General features: G+C 48.7%; 1 long non-coding RNA gene across 1 annotated transcript; it reads left to right on the top strand.

Moving 5' to 3' along the window:
* The first annotated feature begins 11301 nt into the window (after positions 1-11301).
* On the top strand, positions 11302-15495 carry LOC142875629 (uncharacterized). Its single transcript, XR_012922933.1, has 2 exons — positions 11302-11605; positions 15202-15495. It is a non-coding gene; the product is annotated as an uncharacterized LOC142875629 (long non-coding RNA).
* Positions 15496-15719: the final 224 nt, after the last annotated feature.

The raw sequence follows: 15719 nt of genomic DNA, 5'->3' as shown, positions 1-15719 counted from the left end.
GGCTACCAGCTACCTCTCTGAAAAATAAAGTTATCAGAACCTCAAAGAACCAAGAATGCACGTATCCTACAACCCAGAAACGTCACATGCGGTCATATGCCTGGAAGAGCTTGTAAAGAGGTGCGCAAAAGCTTATTGCATCATCATTCACCATGCCACAATCGGAACAAACCTAAATATCCATCCAGTTTTCAAAATAAACGGTGCGTTTATGTCTCAGCATGAATACATGAATACATCTCTAAACAGTGCTGCGTTTAAATAACAAGTTGCACAAATAAAACTATGATACCATTTATGAATTAAATGCAAACCAAACAATACCAGATACTTTTTATGGTTATCCACGCCTCTAAGAAAATATTCTTTTATGCCTTCCTAGGAAGATTCAAAATTCACTGTGGTCTTTACGCAGGTGGAGGGAGGTGAGTCAGCCTGGGTGTGGGTAACAAAGAGATCAACCCTATCTTTACTTTTTTATTGTATTAAGTTTCTAAAAACATGAAGCAGCTATGTTAAAATCTTATTTCTTGGCATTGCTTACATTCTTCTTTGTACATCTCTTCACATTTTTTATTTTACAAAATTAAAAAGTCATCGATGCTAATATTTTGTTTGACCATTGTCGAACTGAATAAATTCCCACATCCCTCTTTTGTCTTTATTTTTTACAAAAAAGATTACTAACTTGAGGCATGCAAAAAAAAAAAAGTAAAGATTCTGTACAGAGAAAAAAAAACCTCCCATGAACAAATAAAATTAATGAACAACAAACACGGACAGCAGATTTGCAGCATATATTAAGAAGTATTAGAGTTTTTACTATATAAAGGTTATCCTCAGATCAATAAGAAAAAGACATCGAGTCAGAAAAACGAGCATAAATGAATGCAAAGACTGCCTTTGCTAGGGGTGGAGAGGTAGCATGGGTGAGGGGCTGGCGTTGGTTCTGGCTAGAGCACAGCCCGTCGGACCCTGCCTATTGCCCCAGATCAAAACTTTGGGGAATTCTGTCAACCAGACCAAACTGCAAAGAAGACACAGAATTAGAGAAAGTCGTCTATCTCCTGAACTAAAAACAGCCAAAGAGACAGGACAGGTTGAGGGGAGCTTCTCTCTTGTGGCATTCGAGGAAAATGAGTTTATATAGCCGCAGTCAGGACCCTTAATGCTACAAAACAGAAACCCAACTCAACTCCAACTGGAAGAAGAGAGTATTCTTGTCTTACACACCTAAGAATCAGGCAAGCCTTGGGGTAAGCTTCATCCAGTGATCTTGCTTGGTCTTTTATCATTCTCCCAGCCCTGCCTCCTTAGTTAGTCTCCTCCTTACCCTGGCTGGCTTGCCTCATGGCAGCAAAATGGCTGCCAAGGATCCAGGCCTCTCATCTTCACAACATACTGTCCACGGCCCAGAATGCCCAGTAAGTACCAGGAGAGTCCCTCTGATGAGACTGCATAGGTCACCTTGCTGCCTCTAAACCTATAGCTGTGGCCCCAGGTTGTACACAGTGACTGCTTGGTTTCATATTCTACTCCTGAAGCCAGGGTTGGTTGGAGTTCCCTTTCCTGTGCCACGGGGACCCCCAGGGAAATCGGGGCAACCCGGGGAAGGGAAAGGGGGGAAAGGGTCCTGGGAAGACAAGCACCAGGAGCTCGCTGAAAGCTGAATGGTGCTTCATTTTTTTTTTTTTTTTTGCATAACCTGATTTCACATAAACATTTATAACTTTACAAATGACAAATATTCACTGAAGAGACAGTGTGTTTTCCCAAGACCGTGAGTTCAAGGTGCCGGTTTTTCCAAAGAAAGGGGCAAAGGCCATCAGGCAGAGGAGCAGAGAGAGAGGACTGGCATCGTCTCTTTCCCAGGACAGCCAGCTGCCCCCCGGCTCTGCCTTGGCTCCCGTCCTCCAAAGCCACGCAGCTAGGTGCAGAGTCTTCGACGGTGCTGTTTCGCCTTTTTAGATACAAATGAAAAGATGATGTGAAAAGCTCCCGCACTCAAAGGCGACACCCTGCACCCAAGGTAGCCGAGTTCCCAACGTCAGCTCGCCCAGAAGGAAAACCGCAGCCACATACAGTCTACTTTGGAGTGAGCTGTGATGGATGGAAACGTCCCAACTCACGAATCAACGTAACGAGCGAAAACTGAATAAAAATGTGTCACTGTCTAAAACTCACTGTGATTATAGCACATCTTAAAAAAATAAAAAAATGAAACAAACTTTTTCTAACATTTGAAAGAAAATTAGCAGCGTCCCTTGAAAACTCCCAAGAATGTACTCCCTGGGCGGTTCCGCATCCTACCCTGTGTTTTGTGCTCCTGGACGATCTCTTGACAACCCGGGCGTGAGTGAAATGTTATTGTATTTATTTTTTAATTAAAAGGGCTAAAAATACATTTCCCGGCAAGACAAAAGTAGAAGCTACGGCACACGGGCTTCATAGCACGGCCGAGTGTGGAAGAGGCACGGAGACGTACAGAACGAGAGCTTGGGGGGGGGGAACCATGAGAAGCCATCAGTCCCTTAGCCAGGGGACAGGCAAGTGACACTTCATTGCACAGCGGCATGCCTGGATGAAGCCCCGAGGTGGAGACTTCCGTCTGGCACACTTGGCAGGCTCCGGTTGTGCTATTTCCTGCGCCGGTGACGGAGAAATTAATTTGCCACAGGACTGTAACTTGTGCCTTTAAAGAAAAACGATGCCTTTAAACCGCCCATTGGTTTTGGCCTCTGCAGGAGAGGATCCGGAGAAATCCGAGAGTTTCTTAACGATGCAGGACTTAGCTATTTTGGGACTCTGGTGCGCAGTCCCGAGACTGCCTGCGAGTTTTGTCTCCACCGCCGTGTCAGGCTGTCAGCCATCACGTCTGTTGTCATCGTGCCGCGGCTTCCCCGAGCCGTCCCCGGTTCCCTCCAGCTCCACGCTGCTGGCGGCCGGAGAGCCGGCCGGCGAGATCATTATGAATGGGATGTGCAAGCAGGCGGGGCCGTGGCCGCGCCCACCGCTGGCCCCTGGCACAATTACTCCAGGCTTCGGAAGTCGCTCTGTGCTCCTTCCCTCTGAGAGGGGGCGCCCACGGCGCAGCCCGACACCCAGCTCCCCCTCTCCCTGGCTGGGCCACCTTGCGCACAGCTCACGGCCTCTCTCCGGGCCTCAGTTTCCTTGTCTGCAAAATGAGGAACGCCAAAGTACCTTCCCCATATCGAACGTCACCACACATGGAGCGGGTTTGGGGGAGCCCCCCGTGCCCCGGAACACGAGAAGCACGGGCCGTTGGGGTGGGGCCTGGGGCGGGATGGGGTGAGGAGAAAGCTCTAGCTTCTTAGAAACTGCTCTCTTAGTTGGAGAACTGCTCGACGGAGGTTTTTGGATATTTCACCCCACTGAAATCTTCAAACAGCTTTAAAGTGTAAGCCGGACGCACAACAGTGAACCCTGAGCCCAGGTCTCGGCTTACTGGCCGGGGGAGCCGGGATGTCCCCCGCTTTCCTTCAACAACTATTGGTGAATATCTACCAAGCCCGGGTCCTGCCTCTCGGAGATTCGGGTCAAGGAAGACACCGGTGGAGACAGCCATTCCGACCGATGTGCAGAAAGGAGGTGCCCACGGGCCGGGACAGCGGAGACTCGGGGCCTCGCTGCGTGCCGGAATGCCGGCACATCCCTCTGAAACTGGAACAGGCGTTGGCATCCGCTAGGCTGGCACAGCCGGGAGCGGGTGCGGGAGGGAGAGACCCCAGGAACAGGCCAGCAGGGCACAGAGGTCCCGGAGCAGAAGTGAGCTCGGCAAGAGCCAGGGGGGAGGAAGATCAGGCGCAAAGATGACTACGGAGAGCCGGGCGGGTCTGGGGTCGCCCCGGGCTCCCCGAGCCACGTGGGGATTTAGCACTTGGCGCTAAATTTCTTTGGAAACTATGACAAATTAAAATACACATACTTGATATTTTGCCCAGTTTTATTCATTTACCTAAGACTTTGGGAAAACCAGAGATGTTTGCTTTACCAAGTTCAAGGCAAGGAAGTTTCCAAGGAAATAATACAGAATCAAAGCCGCTGAGTAATATATTTGCTTGGACATCTATAAATCTGGTGGGTATCATTTTCCTAAGTTCACTTTTCTGCCTTTCAGGATGACAATTTGGAAGCCCAGGCAGACTGAGTTCATGGTTCAAGGGGACCCTTGAAGTCCGTTTATATGGGGGGAGATGTTGAAATCTTTCCAGAAACGGGAGTGTATAAAATCACAGCCGCGGAAAACACGGCTCTCCTTGCGATAAGCTCTTGCATGAGAGCTGCGTCCGCTGCCCCCAGCACCCCCCTTTTCTCCCGGGGGGTGAGGAGGGCTCTTCTTTTCCAAACACCTTCCTTTGCTCCTGTTTTTATTTCAAATACCTTGTCATTTGATTTTAATTGCATCTATGCACCTTGTCCGATTCTTAAAACAGTTGAGCAGGGAAAGAATCGCCTTGTGCGGCAGCCCCAGACCCAGGTTCTCTGCAGCGGGGTGCCCACGTGCCCACCCACCCGCCAGGCCCCCGCCAGCGCCCCTGCCCTGGCCACGGGCTCTCGGAAACCTCTCAGGCTTTGAGAAGCACTAACCTCACCTTATATTCTGGATGAGTGTTTTTCTTTTGCAGAGTAAGAAAGGATAAGGCCCGGAAAGCTTTGCGATGCTCCTCGTGGAAAAAAAAAAAAGATGGGAAATTGATCCCAGGGTTTACGCCGCCCTCCTTCAGCACCTGCCTCCCGCCTCCCGCTAGAGTCCCCGAGAAGCCGTGGAGTGGGCCGGGCTATCCCCCTAGCTTAGCCGATGCTCCTCAACTTAAAATAAAGCAAAATAAAGCGATTTAAAGATGTCCTACTTTCCGAGATCTACAGAGCGTCTGCAGAACGTTAAGGGAAATTGGCTATCAGCCCAAAGTGTTTTTTCAAACCCTCTCAAATATTTTCTGGCCAGAACAATGTATAAAGCCTGCACTGTCATCTCAGAAGAGGGAAGACGGATGCTCTCCTGTTGCTCAGAGCCTCTGTTTGGCCCCAAAGCCCCCAGGTACTGTTAAGTTTCATTGTGATCCAATACCCATCTGCCAGGCTAGAGCCTTGGGGTGCTTTCAATGCCAAATTTATACAGGCTGATATTTGCATGCAAATATGTAGCTAGAAATGAGTACTATAATTAGCATCTGTAGAATTTGCAGGTCTCTATTCTTTAAGCCCCCTGTACAGTTTGGGTAGATAGAAAAGTTGTGGATCTCAGCGCAGATTTTTATTATTTTGATCAACAGTCTTGCAGCCTGGCTTTGAGGACGATTACAGTCGAATTTGATCCTAAATGTAAGGCATAGGCATTTGGAGATTCCATGGTTATTTAGGGAAATTTCATCCAGCTTGAGTCTGGAAGGTCAGATGCACAAATAAGTAGTAACAGAAAGGAGGAATATTCTGCTCCAAAACGCTCTCGAGACAATAACCGAACGCAATCAAAGGAAGCCCATCGTTTCCTATCACCTGTGTCAGGTCTTAAATCTGGGTCACAGTCCAGTAATTAGGTGAAACAATTAAAACCTGGGATGTTTTGTAGAGGAAACCAGCAAGAATTAATTCAAGCTTAATTGAAGTGAGGCAGCCCCCTCTTGGATGAGTTGGCAGGAGAAACGGGCGCTCTGCTCAGGTTGAGCAGTGAGTGGTGCTCAGGCAGCACCTGAGAGATCCCCCCCCCCCACCTGGCTTTTGTGGAAAGGCTTCCCTTTCCAGCATGAATGAATGAACGGACGAATGAGTGAATGAATATGAATGAGGCAGACCTTAAATAGACTGACTCCCTATTTATTTCTGAATTTGGAGTACTACGTAGCTTTGTCGTTGGTGCACACGTGGACCTACACGGATCAGAGCACATTTCAACACATATAAGGCAAATAAAGTCACGCAGCATCAGTGTGGGCTCCGAGCACAGTTGTGCGATCGCGGGGAACAGGCTGGTCCAGGCAGGGCCGCCTTCTGTCCTTGTCGCCTGGGCCGTGCCGCGGGGCCGGGGCGCAGAACAATGGCCCAGGCTGACTTCTTAATGAAATAAACCACTCACTCTTCATTTTCTCAAAGTCCTACCCAGGTGTAACCCTGTGTCCCTTTCTAAACTCGGGGGTTTGTTGGTGCTTCCTTTTCAGTTGGCCGCTAGGATGGATAAATTGGATGGAGCTCGGCTCTGCATGATGGGGAAACAAAGGGACATCCCACGAAAGTCAAGTGGAGATTTGAAAAGAAGAAACATCCTTTGTACGGGGTTGTTTGCAAAGACCTACCTGGGCCCTGTCCCCTGCCTCGCTGCCCGGCCGGTTGCCCCAGTGCAGCTGCAGCTCTGCTGGGAACCAGAGGTCCACGCGCCTGAGTGACGGCGGCTGTGTTCGGAGCCTTGTCTCCGAGTTGGAAGGAAATGGGGTCAGCAGGTGCGCTCCTGGTGTAGACACTGTGTCTTGGACTTAGTTGGGAAGCCTAAAACGTTCAAAGCCTTGGGTTCGTTTCAAGAGCCCGTCCTGGGTACCATGAAATGTAGGACTGGCCAGGTAAGAAAAACACCAAAGCCTCCTCGCAAAAGGGGAGAGAAGAACTCCCCATTCCCTCCCTGATTCATTTGTTCTCAACATGCATGCCTGCTGTAAGTGACTGGAAAGCCCAGTACGATAGCCCCACGTTATAGACAGTAGGGAAGGGCAGAAGACAGGGCTGTGCTGAACAGAAATAAATGATTTTCCAAGGCTATCGCCCGGAAAGGTCCGGGGCCTCCCGAATTCCACTCCAGTGCTCTTTAGTTACCAGGCCATTCGCCTTGTCAAATGTGTGGCTGGGTTTCATCTCTGCATGATGACAATGCAGGCCGTGGCATCTATTAATCTTCACTGCAGTCCTCATGAACTAGTTAAGCATGAAGGGTGACAGCCCCGAGCCCTAGGGGCCTTGACAACTGCAGGTCCTAGGGGCATTGTGATTCTGGGATCTCGAGAGCAGGAAATAACTCGCGCTGTTTTGCTGGCCTCCCGGTCACTGGAGGCAGGGCAGCCTGTCTCAGCCGTAAGGACTGGTCGTTAACTGTCAGGCGCTGGCGTGGCGGCCTCTGCCAACAACCCCGAGCAGTCGGGGCGGGGGGCAGGGGCATGACCTGAAGGTGGGAGGGGCCTGGCGGCTGAAATGCACCCTCCCACCTCGGGGAGCACGGAGAACACAGGGACCAGAACTCGGCCGGTTCTGCCCCATTTAATGTCACCCCCTTGCTTATCCACGAGCGAGCACGCGTGTCTCCATTCCGTCTGTCGAACGGAAGCCTGGGTCATTTTCACCCTGAAGTCACACGGAATGACACATCCCCTCTCTCTCTGCACACACATCTCGGGCAACACGCCACTCCAGCGACACGCATAAATCAGGCGTCTCCGGGCTGCACGCCCTCCGTCCGTGCCCACGTCCCAGCTGTGGGGCGGTGTGCGGCCCGCCCGGCCTGCCGAGCGTCCCCCGATGCCCACGACCCCGCGGGCGAGCCGGCCGCGAGCGGAGCGAGTACCGAGTGGCGCTCCTTACCTGTACAAACTGGAGTGTACCAGTCCGGCCCAGGGGTCTGTCTCCCACCCCCTGAGTCCCCTCCCCTCCTTAAACGATAAGAAACAACTGGAACAAGACTCTGGGGTGTCATGCTGTCAAAAAAAAAATTCTTAATGAAATTAAAACCCTCACACTGTCGCCGGCGCTATTTCAGGCTGGGGCGCCGGCTGCAGTTGCGCGGCTGGCTCTCCCCCCGTCTGCGGCCTCGTGGCTCCGCGTCTGAAGAGTTGCCGCATGTCAGCTCCTTGCCCCAGGGAATACGGGTGGAATATTTTATACCTGGAGTGGCCTTATTTTCAGGCAGTGGCATAGCATGAAACGCAACTCCACCGTGTGTGCAGGGAGGGCGGCCGCTGGGAAGGAAACCAGGCAGAGGAGTGGAGGATGGGGCTGGCGGGAAGCCGCCACCGGAATGTGAAAGCATGTCCCATCATCTACATTGCTAATTCTGAGACGGCCGAGGAGCCTCCCCGAAAACCCGCAGTCTCTTTATTCCCCTTAAACAGCCCTCTGCCGATCTGACGTGCCGAGCACCTGCTTCCAGGGGAGGAGATGCCGTCGTTCCGAAACCCGTATATTCAGAAGGAGGCAGGAAGTCAGAAAGCCACCAGCACTCATTAGGAACTGGGAGTTGGTTCTCGAGGCCTCTTCCCTTAAAAAAAAAAAAAAAAAAAAAAAAAAAAAAAAAAAAAAAAGCATATTTAAAAGAAAAATTGACGAAATGAAATGATGCTTTCTCCAAATTGTTATGCATTTATTTCTAAACTTCTCTTATCTTATTTTGGTGTGTTGCAGTCTTTCTTTTAGATAAGGCTTTTCTCTACAGCAAATAATTAAAAAAAAAATGTAAATTGTGCCCCAAACCATAAGCCTTTTTCACATGCAAGAATCCACCAAATTCCTTGACCCCACCCCGTAACACAAATGTCAAGTCTGGTCCATTTAAAATGAAAACTCTCAGAGTGGAACTTATTGCCCAGCTTATCTGCTCCCTCTACCCTCTCCTGTCCCCAAATAGTATTAAAATGCTGCGTGTGCAGAGGGGCACCGGTGGCTTTTAGAACCATCCCTTTATTTTCTGCTTAAATGTGTTTGCTAAATGTCACAGTGCCGACAACGTTCGGTGCCGGAGTTCGGGAACACTCTGCAATGTCTTATTAATTCCTCACAACGCATTGACAGGCGCTGCTTAAAAACAAAGCCCCGAGAAGAGAGCCGTGGGCTGCACGTGGCTTGTCCCCGCCACGGCGACTAGAAGCTCACTTCTAAACGGGAAAAGCATTTTTTACCCTGTGTTTTTTGGCTTTCGGTTTTTTGTTGTTATTATTTTTTTTTCCCCCGGTGTTCAACAACCTGAGTCAAATTCCTGGCACTTGGCACTGTGTTTTAATTGAACACATACTATTAAACCCAAACTAAGGTTCTCAGTCTCTCAATTACCTGCAATTTTTGTCTTTAAAAGGGGAAAAAAAAAAGCCAAGGAGTCGCCGCTGCCCATATTTATTGGGAACCATCTGTTACGCCTCTAATTAAAACCCACTTGTAATGAGCTTGTTAGTGCACAAAATGTGTCAGGTATAGGATATTATTCATGAAGCAGTTGTTTTGGTGGCTGAACGATGCCTTAAAATCCTATTAGCTTAACAAAGTAATGTATTAGTATTTTGACCCAATATACAAGAGACTTCAGAATGACCTGGCACTCGGCTCGTTTTAATATTTTTTTTCTCAAATATGTTGCTATTTCTACCTAATATATAGTCAGATGGCCTCTTATAATTGCAGGATCAAATCTTTGCCTCAATTTTCAACTGCAGGTGATTTCAAATGATTAAAGATGCACAACAGGGAATAAACAAAAATGCTTACATGCAATTATTTTTAATTAGTATTTGGCTATAAAGTGTGTGCCTTCATAAAAAAGTCTGTTATTCACATAAACATCTGTTACCATACACACAAGGAAACACACTGTAAGTCTGTCATCACATCACCAAACAGAAACACGGAGGGAGGCTGGCCGGGAAAGCCAGCACTTTGAGTTCTCAAACAAAAGATATAAGTCTAACTGCCAAAACAGACGCTGAGCCACTCCTTTCAGTCAACATCGCTCACAATCAAAGGAAGAGCGGTTACCAATGGAATTACACTCGAAAATGTTAAAATAGATGGAATTATTCTTTGAAAACAATAGAATCTCCGAGCATAAGACAATTTCGAATTCTTTTACTAATTTTGCACCCGTGCCGGCAATCAGGCTGTTTCCTGTTTGCAGGCTCTGTGCCGGCCGCTAATTTTCCAGTTTCTCTGCGCTCTTGTTTTTTGTTCATTAATACACCCAAACTTCGTGAAATGCAGCAGCTTGAATCCCCAAGTGCCGAATATTAGCCTTGTTTCACGAAAGCCTCCAGCAAGGGGGAAATATATATATATATATATATATATTTTAGGTGAGCTTGTCCCCACCTCCAAGTGCAGGGAAAGAGATGCAGGGAGATAAATTAATACGGCCGTAATTGATAGGTGGAGACAAGGCTGCTCTGTGGAATTCCGAGAGGAGAATGAAGGGGAGGTGTGAGACTAACCTCGCCCGTGAATTACTGAGTCACTGGGAATTTCCAGGCTCTAGCCTGCGAAGCTCTTGGAAACATGCGGCATCACCCCCAGCAACCCAAGTTAACACATTCTGTTTGCAGCCCCAAAGCCACAGCTTTTATTAAACGCACATTTCTCGTGCCAAAGGAACTTATCTTCATTTGCATGAAAATGCAAACAATAATTTAATCGAATCAGGCAAATCAGCGTCTATGCCGTTGCTGCCCCTGGGTCGTCCGTGCTCAAATTAGGCAGGAATCATGACCCCCGGCTGTGGCCCCTGGGGACCAATAAGCCGTTGTTACAGGAATGTCCCCTGCACGGGGCTCCCGCTTGCCCCTTGCAAGGTGGCGTTCTCCGGCCTCACCTGGGCCTGGCAGCCCCGTGGGACGTTGTGTTGCGGGTCCCCGAAAGTCTGTCCCAGCAGCGCCAGAGGACGCAGCGGACGGGGAGTGGGCAAATGGGCAGACGCCCACTCTTGCGTAGCTGGGCCCTGGTCATTCTAACTGTGCAAGTGCAGCTCTGCGTCCGAAGACAGAGACGGAGGAGCCCAGAGTGAGGGCCGATCCCGGCGGCGCTGCACCCTCCACGCCCCCCACCACCCTCCCAGCGGCTGCCAGCCCCTCGTCTCCCAGCAGAAGCCAAGCCCGGAAACTGGCCCGTCTGGGAGGCCGGCATTAATCCGCAGCCACCATGCCTTTAAGACCCGGCCGCCTGGTAGCCCAAGCCAGGTTCACTCAAGGGCAAGCAGCACAATCATTAGCAGCCGTGTAATTTAAAAATATAACCAAGAACAACTGAAAGGAAGAAATATACTGTGGGACTAAATCTATTGATCAAGAGCTCCCCAAAGACAGGCCGTAAATAAAATGGCACAATGACCAGAAAAGGCCGGTTTTACATTAAGAAGCAGCAAATTCATTGCCGGGGTGAGCCGGGGAGCCAGGCCCAGGGCTCACACATTCTCCTTGCAGGCGGGAGGTGAAAGATGGCCCCATCCCTCATGAGGGAGACACACCGGGCAGGAGCCAGGCTGCCCTTTGCTAAGCGCCCATCTCTCATCCGGGGAATCCTCATTTTTCAATCACGCCCACTCGCAGGCCTTCGCGTGGCTTCCCGCCGGACGGACGTCACTCCCTGGCGTCCTCTCTCCGTTGAAGAGGTGCTTTTAACCATTTGCTGCCCTGGCCACAGGCCTCCCCCTCGTCTTGTGCCCAGAGTTCAAGGAAGGCCGTCGTCCGCCTTGCAGGATGCCGGCCGAGGGGCGTGCCCAGTCCAGGGCCACCTCTCCACTGCCACCTCCTGACGGACAGAAGGTGGCCCCGTGGGACGGACAGACAGTGCACCACTCACCACCGCTCGGTCGGCTGAGCCACCTGGGACCTCCCTGCCGTTGCTCATCTTGGAGGTAGAGTCACAACACCTTTGTTGGTTGAGGGGCTAGACCTGGACGGAAGTTTGGAAAGCAAAGTTTCTATTCACAGGTGGAGCATGTTGAAAACGAAACAAACAGCATGAATACCGAGATTAATCCGAGATAAACCCTGTGACATCCTGTGCCCAACCGCAGTGCATCCACTGCTGATCCAGAAATTTCCTGGTATTACTCCCAGCTGGGCTGGATCTGGGTGAAGAGAGGGAGGCACTGACCTTGGGCACAGAATTTCAGGGGGGTGCCAAAAAATGCAATAATCAATAGGTAATTTATTTTTAAAAATCAAAATTAATGCAAGTTAATCAACAACTGTGCTCTGTCAACCCCTACTGGGCCTTGAGGCAAGAAGAAACATCAATGATACTGCTTCTGGATTTAAGAAAAATTGTTTAAATTTTATCATTATTATTTTTAATCCCTGTACAGTGAGCTTTAGGAAAGATTTTGATATTTTATTCCTGGTGGATTTTTTTTTGCATTAATTTTGATGTCCTGATGTTGCATTAAAATATTATAAATCTTGATTGCTGAGTTTTTTTAGAGCCTACTTAAATTTTGCGCCCAAGGGAAGGGTCTCACTCCCCTCACGCTCCATCCTCGCCTGAGCCCCGGAAGACGGCGTATCTGCTCAGTGTAACTTGACCGGTGTAAAACAAATAGCTCATCCTAACTCCCGAGACAGGCGTGTTACTCAGACGTTTCCCAGTAGCTGCATTTGTGTGGGTTCTTTTGCAAGCACTTTATACTTTTGAAGATTGTACAAAGTTTTACCAACTACAACAGCCACCAAAAATGTTTTCCTCGTTTTACTAAAACATGGAATGTCTGCTCTTTTGCCCGGGAATTCGGGATCTTAGGTTATAGTGAAATCAGTTCTGTACCGGTTACAGGCTGATGTTTGTGCTTACTACGTTAATTTCGTCTGTGCTCACATCACTCAGGAGAATCCAGCCCGTGTTACATTAATTGGCATTAAGCTGTCTGCTGGCCTGCGCGGCACCCAAACGGGCAGGTCCTCCGATTTTATGGCAATGACTTCCCTGTCAGCAGAGCTCGGCTGCGTGTTGCGTAGGCAAGGCCTCTAGATAGTCCAGGGAACTGGTGCCTGGCCCCCTTTGGTCTCCCGTCAGTGGACCTGGGGCCACGCATCCTACCTGCCCACACCCACCTCTTCTTGGTCCTCCTCCGGCACCCTCAGGTCACCACTGGAGGCCTGGACCACCTTGGGCTGTCCTCGGTGACAGCATCTCCTTCAGTCTCAGGTTGCCCAGGAGAACCTGCTTGGTGCTCATGAAAGCACCCCCAGGAGAACGGAGGAGTCACACTCTCGGGGCCACCTCCGACCAGTGGGGGCCAGAAGCCAGTGAAGAAAAAAGCTCCCCTTGGTGCCCCGAAGGACTGCTCCGAGATGCTGTCCACACGCGCCGGAAAGGTCCCTGCAGTGTCAAGCCTCAGGTGCCACGGGGGTGGCAGTGCCATCGTGCACCCTCGAGTGTCTGCCCGCTTCTCTCCTCGCACCTCCCCGTCCCTGTCTCGCTCCCTGGATCCCTGCCCAGATACTCCATGGAGGCTGCGACAGGGAGGACATTTCCTGGCCAATTTCTTCACCGGTTGCTAGAGCTAAGAACAGGCTCGCATACACGCATATGCATGTGTTTCCTTAACCTATGAACTCTACAAATACAGTGTTGTTCATTCTCGTAATCTGCACTTTTTTCATCGGTCATTTCATCATTGCAGTATTCCAGTGATTGTTGACAATCACTTGAACAAAGCGTTTCATTGCACCTCACAACTTGCCTTGTAGATAACGCACATCTCTTAGGTCGTGCATAATCTTGGCTGAACCTAAGTCAGCTCCCGTGAAGTTCTTCTCTCTGAATTTGAGTTTTCTGTTGGGTCACTTGTATATGAAGCTTCTGAGTTTTTTTCGCCCTTCCCCAATATTGAAAATATCATCTTGGCCACTTTTTACTCATCACTGCCCTTTAAGTGGTTTAATTATTGATCCTCTGGTTAAATTATAAGTTTGTCTCTCTGTATGTTTCATCTTTGAATTCCTTCAGAGCCCCTTCAATAACACCTGCTGATAGTTACTACTCAATAAATACTGACTGATTGGTTTATTTTGAATAAGCAAATGAAAACTTATGAAGAGCAAAATTAAAAATCGGAGACGAGAGTAGAGTCATAAGGCTAGATTTTAATAAATCCGTATGGATCATAGATGCTTAACTAAAACAGGACAATGAATTAGAATATATTTACTAAATATTTTAGGAGCTCATAAGAAGAAAATAAATCATTAGGTATTTTCAACAGTTTAGGGAATGGAATAAATTTGTATCCAAGTTATTTGAATAACATTTGAAGCATGCAATCAAATCTTACCAGCTACTTAAAAATGCAGGCATGTTCTTAAGGTATACTTTTAGTTCTCCTACTTTGCAATTCAAAACAATGTCCGAGCACTTTCTACAGAGCAAGCTCAGTATCTAAATGCCTTCTCCTATTTTCTTTTCTATTCTCCTAAACAGGGTGCAGCAGGCGATGGTTTACTGCACCTGCCCTGCATCCCTGGGCCCTCACCTGAGTGTCCCTTTGTTTTTCCGTCGACCCCTCCTATAAGGATTCTGTCTCCCCCGCCACAGAGGGGCATGGGACCCGAGCGGGCCCCCATGCCAGCCCCAGCGGTGGTTCAGACATAGACACATTTCAGAAACCAGCCTGTGAAAGGGTTCCCTGAGGGCTGGCACATGGATGCTGAGACCACGCCTTGCTTTTCTCTGTCTTCTTCTGGCATCAAAGCCCTACAGGCCACCCAGGGGAGTCTGGAGCTGCCTCGGGCCTGTGCGAGCCCTGGGGAAGGAGCTTCGTGCAGAATGGAGCCAGGGCGGCAGCAGCCTGGGGGTGGGTGGGGGAGAGAGAGAGAGAGTGAGAGAGAGAGAGAGAGAGAGAGAAGAGAGGGGACCTACTATAGTCTTTGACCCCTAGATCCAGCTGTGCAGAGCTAGGATTTTCAAAGACATGAACCAACTAATGTCTTTGGACTTCAGTTGAGTTTCTGTCACTTGCCACAAATGAGTCCAACTGATAGATCTGGCCGTTGCTTCTAGGAGGAATACGCTGTCCACAGTTGGGGTCACAAGTGCCCACAGCCTATGTAATATGACATTTGACCTCATGTTGCTGTTTATAAACACATCAGCTCTTCAAAGTCTCCTCACGCTAAATATTGTATTCCTTTTTATGACTTTCTAATTTCCCATCAAAGAGCACCTTTCTTCCGATTCCTTAAACGAGTTTATACAACTCGGTTCTGCCTGGGGAAGCCGGGCACGAAGAAAGGCTTAAGGCTCGATCGGTAGTTGGTATAGATTTATTTTCTTTGCAGAGTTTGTTGAAACAAAAATTACATCCTGTAACTAAGTCTGAAAGGAAGCCTCACCCGTAAAAATTAAAACTTAGTAAAACTCTTCAGTAATAATCTGAAAAACTAAATATAAATGGGAAAAAAATTTCTCAAGTTCAGTAACGACATATACTCTTTTGCTCCAAATGATTTTAAGGAAGAAGACGAGGGAGAAGCATCTTGGACAATCCTGACGGCGGGGACCGGTTTCGCCAAAAGCGAAGCCACACGGTGGCCCTAAGCAAGCTCCTGAGACTACCAAGATGCATCTTCAAAGACAGAGAGAGAGAGAGACGTGGATTTTAATCTGACTTGTAAATTAATCTGGGATTGGACACATTCGGGGGGAGGCAAGGGGGGGCAGGGGCAATATTTGTAACCCTAACAATATTTGTACTTCCATAATATGATGAAATAAAAGGAAAAAAAAAGAATCCCCCCCAAAATTAAATTAATTAATTAATTAATCTGCTTATTCATTCGACCAGAATTATATTATGTCATTTGTATGCCACCACCACCCAGAAGCTGTAGATATAAGCAAAGGAAAAGCAGTCCCGTTCCCTGTCCTTGTAGGACCTGCAGTCTAGTGGGGAGCAGAGAAAAACGCTAAAAAGCAAATAAATACTATGTATAAACTAAGATAAGTGCAGCTCACAGGAGAAAGGCAGAAGG

The sequence above is a fragment of the Microcebus murinus genome, chromosome 14 (assembly GCF_040939455.1).
Source record: "Microcebus murinus isolate Inina chromosome 14, M.murinus_Inina_mat1.0, whole genome shotgun sequence".
Taxonomy (NCBI): domain Eukaryota; kingdom Metazoa; phylum Chordata; class Mammalia; order Primates; family Cheirogaleidae; genus Microcebus; species Microcebus murinus.
The sequence above is the reverse complement of the archived record's forward strand: the minus strand, read 5'-3'. Positions and strand labels throughout refer to the sequence as shown.